The sequence below is a fragment of the Adiantum capillus-veneris genome, chromosome 1 (genome assembly GCF_014529385.1).
Source record: "Adiantum capillus-veneris isolate H3 chromosome 1, ASM1452938v2, whole genome shotgun sequence".
In the NCBI taxonomy this organism is placed as follows: domain Eukaryota; kingdom Viridiplantae; phylum Streptophyta; class Polypodiopsida; order Polypodiales; family Pteridaceae; genus Adiantum; species Adiantum capillus-veneris.
In genome coordinates this window covers 107,211,088-107,217,087 of record NC_140931.1, presented here as the reverse complement: position 1 = coordinate 107,217,087, position 6,000 = coordinate 107,211,088, and positions in this window count along the sequence as shown.

Below are 6,000 nucleotides of genomic sequence, written 5' to 3'. Positions count from 1 at the left end.
GTATAAAGCACAGGGATTGTTACAGCCTTTTTACCCATGCCCACCCGCCCTACGAAAGTATTGCAATGGATTTCATCTCTCAAGAACACAGTGTGGGCACGATTGTTTATTGCCCAGGTCTTTAGATTACCTGGCATGTCTGAGACGATTGTCTCCGACAGGGACCCGTGGTTCACGAGTTTGTTTTCGGACGGCCATTTGGGGAGAACATAGGCACGCGGTTGCAGTTCTCATCATCGTTCCACCGGCAAACTGACGGGCAATCAGAAATTGCTAATTCAAAGTAATACGTTTGACTTTTTGATGGGGAAGATGCCATTTGAGATTTTTGAATTTGCTACGAAGGTTCTACCCTTCCTTAGCGCCAAAGATAAGATTTTTATTTGAAGCCGACCAGTTCACGAGGGACTTGGTCCGGAAGGCTTTGCAAAAATTTCAGGAAAGACAGAAAAAGGTAGCAAATAGCCATTGTCGCGATTTGAAATTAAAGGAGAAGGATTAGGTGCTGTTACATTATGGGAAGGCACGCCCAAGAAAGAAAAAAAAAGGGAAAGGAGCGGCTTCTTTGAAAGCTTAATATGAAATAGTGTGGACCTTTCCAGGTTTTTTGAAAAGATAAATGATATCTCCTTTGGATTGAAGCACCCAGATTACTTGGAGGTTCACATTGTTTTTTTTTAATGTGAGTTTCTTAAAGCCATTTGAAGGCGATGTGCCCGATGATGGGAAGCCAAAGGTGCAACCCGAATTGGATGAAAACGAGCAGATACTCATTCCAGGACAGAAATTGGCACAGAAAGAAAGAAAGAAGGTAAAATGAACTGACGGTTCTTGGTTAAATTCAAGACCTACTTTGCATTGGATGCGAAGTGAATGGAGGAGGAAGACCTAGAAGATATTCCTCGGAATGTGAATCTTTACCTTGAAGGTTTTGGTTTACCATAGTCTACTCCCAGAATTCAGCTTGGCGAGAGATCTGGTGCAGTGGGTTTGCATAAGAAGGGAGTTACTTCCCTCCTTTGTCAACAGATGCCTTGATTTTTGAATACTAGAGTCATTGATGTCTCTTTGAGCTTCAAGGATACTAAGAGCTGACAGTATTCTATTGGATGACTTTATGAAATGGAATTCTGGAAAATATGAAACTGACTTGTTCTTGACTTGTTTAAGTGCAGGAACAAATAGACGAAATGACTGCAGCATTTTGGTCTAATTGATCTCAAATAGACATGGTTGCAATAGGGGTTAGTCAATTAGGCATCGATGAGGTCCCGACTGGATCTAGATGCGATTGCTAGCTACATTGCCGATAAATCATGGTCTAAGATCCCAATGAATGTTGAATGTCATGTGATGTCCTGTGATGTCGAGTGATATCCTGAGATGTCGTGCGATGTGACTGTCGATTGGTACATGTGCTAGATGGTGTTCCTAGTGCATAGGTACTAACAGTCAGTGTCTGCTAAGACGGTTTATGGCCTCTATCTGTTTTGCAGGTGTAATCGAGGGCGATTATGATGCTTTCAAGAGGGGGGTATGTCACAAAGTGATGACGTGGCTGTCCGAAACCCTAATTCTGCTGAAACCCTAACCCTAAAATCAAAAACCCTAATTTTGCCCAAAACCCTAATTTTGCTGAAACCCTAATCCTAAAATAAAAAAAACCCTAATTCTACCCTAACCCTAACCTTGATTTCCTGGCGTGGGACACGTGGCCTGTTGTACGGACACCAGCCTGATTTACGAAAAGCTTGGTAGATTTTGGCTTTTGCTTTTACTCAACGGAAGAGATGAGAGAGAGAGAGAGAAGCTTTTGCTTTTATTTTATAAAAGCATAGAAGAATGAGAGAGAAAAAGCTTCTCCTTTATGTTAAAAGCTTTTGATTGGATAGGAAGAGTTTCATCTTCTGAAAGAAATGGAAAAGCTTGAAGCAATGATTTAGTATCATCAGAATTATCCATGGACCATGAGCCTCCCATAAGCTGTTCGTTAAAAGTAGCATCACGATTCACAATTACTTTCTTGGAGAAAGGGTCATAGAATTTGTAGCCTTTGGAAGTGTCAGAATATCCAATAAAAATAACTTTAAGACCAGGAGCATCAAGCTTTGTTCGTGTTTCTTTGGGAACATGAATATAAGCAATACATCCAAAGGTTCGAAAATGAGATACAGAAGGAATGTCACCTGTCCATGCTGTGATGGGTATCTTACCAGAGGGTGCAGTAGTAGGAAGATGATTCTGAATAAATACTGCTGTCAAAGTAGCTTCAGCCCAAAAAACACGAGATAAGCCAGAATGAATCAGCATACATCTTACAGCATTGAGAATAGTGCGATTTTTTCGTTCAGCAACACCGTTTTGTTGAGGCGAATATGGAATAGTGTGTTCATGATGAATTCCACTGTCAGCAGAGTAACTCACAAACTCTCGAGAAACATATTTGCCTCCATTGTCACTACGAAGCTTCTTAAGGCGACGACCAGTTTGAAGTTCCGCAGCCTTGTGGAATTGTTTGAAAACAGATAAGGCTTCAGATTTTTGTCTAAGTAGAAATATTGTCGTATACCTTGAGAAATCATCAATGAAAGTAATGAAGTAGAGATATTGTGATCTCGAAGAAGGTAGAGGTCCACATATATCAGTATGAACAAGATCCAATATGTCATGAGAATGAGTTGTATTTGAAAGAGGAAAGGGTTTGCGATTGTGTTTCCCAAGAGCACAAAATTCACAAATTCCCATATGAGGATGGGCTTTAAGATCCATGCCATGAACAAGATCACGACATTGAAGATCAAGGAGTTTTGAGAAATCAGCATGAACAAAACGGTGATGCCATACTTTGCAATCATGATCACCTGGAGCAGTGACAACATTTGCTACAGTATCATTGAGAGAGAGTTCAAACAAATTACCATTTCGAGGAGCAGTGGCTATAGTCTGTCCATCTTTCTCAATTCGGCATTTGGTATGATCAAATCCAACAAACAGACCAAGATCAACAAGTCTAGCAACTGAAAGAAGATTACGTTGAAGATCTGGTACATGTAATACTCCTCGCAAAATTCGAGTGGAAGAAGATAAGGTACCAAGATATAAGTCTCCAATACCCTTTACTTGACAAGTAGTATCATCAGCAAGATAAACAACACGTTGAACTGGCAGTGGATGATAGTTATGGAGCCACTTAGACTGATATGTCATATTTCCTGTAGCACCAGAATCGACAATAAAAAGTGATCCATCGCGTACATGAAGTATTCTGTCTGGAGCAACTGAACATAGGACGCAGCTTGTTTCTGGTACAATGTTGTTTCGATGTTCAGTAGCATATGCTCTATTCCGATCTGTGTCGAATCGACGCTTATAGCACATATGAGTGGGATGATCAAATCATCCACAATATTCACAAGAAGAAGAAGAAGAAGAGTCTCTAGATAAACGTGGTTGTTTTGTGGTAATATTGTGTTCTTCATCATATTGACGTGCCCAACAATCATCTTCAGTATGGCCATTTCTGTTGCAGTAAGAACATTGCTTATTAGGAAATTTGAGACGAGAGAAAATATTACCGCGACGGCCACCTCTGCGGTTTCCTCGTTGAAATGGACGCCTTCGAGCATAAAAAGCCCGTTCCATCTGTTGTGACTCAGTCTCCTCGTGTGAAATCATAGCTGTATCATGACTAGCATTACGACGTTCTTGACGTTGAGAGTATTCAATTAAAGACATGCAGGCTTGGTCGAAATCAAGACCATCTTTATTAGAGAGAATAGTAACAATGTTATCATAAGAAGAGTCCTTCACCGTATGATCAAGGAGAAGTGTAATCAGTTGCTTTTGTGGAACGGGATCACCGGCAGCAGCAAGTTGATTAATAATAGATTTGAAAGATTCAATATGTCCCGTCATGGCAGTACCAACTTCATATTGTAACTTGTTAAGCAACCCTCTCAAATAAAGTATTTCTGTGACAGATTTCTTCTGAAAGTTTGCAATAAGGTACTTCCATACGTCGTGGGAAGTAGGCAGTTCGTACATATCAAGCAAAAGGGAATCAGTAAGAGCAGAAAGAATATACCGACGAGCTGCTTTATCACGTCGTTGCCAATCCGTATAGGCAACATTCCAATCTTCAAATATAGGTCCTTCAGTGATAAGCACGTTATCATTATCCGTATCAAAAGGCTGAGGCGGACAAACACGATTTCCAAGAACAACATCGGAGAGTTCATCGCCTTCAAGAATTAACAACATCTTTTCTTTCCAGCCTGGAAAACCTTGACCTTGGAAAGGAGGAACAGAACGCTGGCCAGAAGGAAAGCCGTTGACGAGAATATTCATAGCCATATCTTGTTGCGAGAAGAAGTATAAGATAAGATCGCAGAATTTGCACACCATATATGGTGAAGGCAGCAATTGAGAATGAGAGAGATATGAGGACTGCGTTTTGTCAACGATAAACGTAAGAAGGATGCTCAAGGAACTTCCAAAGATGTGAGAGACGTCACCCAAAAAGGGCAGGGTAAAAGAGACGTTAATAATAAAAGAGTCCTCAAAATAGAGTGGCGTGAGACGCAAGATTGACGGCCACAATATGAATAGCAAAAAGCTAAATCTTCTCGAAAAAGTTAACGCCAAAATAAGAAAAACGATCGCGGATGCTTCACGAAGAAGTAGGACGAAGAAAGCTGCGTCAAGCTCAATTGCAGTAAAAACAGCATAACTTTCTGCTGCGAACTCCGATTGACGCAAACCTAGAACTCAAATCGAAGAGCTCGAGGAGACGAACAAGTTTCTCCAAATTTTGAGCAGAACAACAAGAACAACAAGAAAAATTGAGATGAAGTTCAGGGTGTCATCAACAAGAAAACGTAATCAACGATTAGATTGATTAGCAATAAACGTCACACAAAACACTAATCATATTCTTCTTAACACAAAACAACCACAATTAACAAGAATCAATGCTCAAAAATAAAATTTGTAGCAATTTTTGAATCTTACATGCAAATCGCATACACATACTGTTTTGTCACCATGAATTGAATCGGCGCATGATCGTTACTGCTCTGATACCATGTTGAGATGTAGAGAGAAAGAGAGAGAGACGAGACAAGAGACACACCATATACGCTCCCAAAGACTGATTCATATTGAGGACAAGATACAAATATATAGGTGAAACCAAGTTGAGTAGAGTGAGCCATATATAGCTCCAATATGTAAAGGATGTGCAGGCTCATTGTCTGTGAAGCGCACCATTGTCCCTCACATTCGTTCAACAAAATCAACAAAATAGGCTTGGGATATTTTGGTTGGTCTTTATGCAAGGTGCGATGAGGCTGAAATTGATTTGCTGCGTAAAGAGCTTGAGTCGAAGATTATGCATGAGAAAGATGATATGGACAATTTCTTGCTAGTGTCGAGGATATCAATGAGCAACTTTTTTCAGCAGGTGAAGTCATTTTAGGCAGTTTCCTTGTGCAGACTGTTCTTGATGCCTTACCATATTCTTACAAAACTTTTGCTAGTACTTGGAGACTTATGACCCAAAAATCCTAAAGTTGTCAAGTTTGATGCATTATGCACATTGTTGTTGCAAGAGTCACTTTCCAGAAAAAACAAGACTAGGCAGCGTGTAGTTGAACAAGCATTTATTGTTTCTCAAAGAAAGGGTGGTAACAACAATGCATCCACTTCTTATGGTTCTGCTACGAATGAGTGGCAGAAATTCTATTCCTAATACTTTTGTTGCTGGCAATAATTCGTCTAGAAATTTTGGCGATAAGGGCAAAAAGAAGATGTGTTGCCATTATTGAAAAGCTAATGATCACTTGATCAAGCAGTGTTCTAAGTTGAAGGCCAAAGAGGCTAACAAGAAAGAGGGTGGTTCCATTGCAAATGTTGGTTCCACTACAAATGCAGCCATTGTTAAGTCTTATGTGAAAGGAGACTGTGATGTCGATGTTGATGCAAAATGGGCTTTTAGTGCAG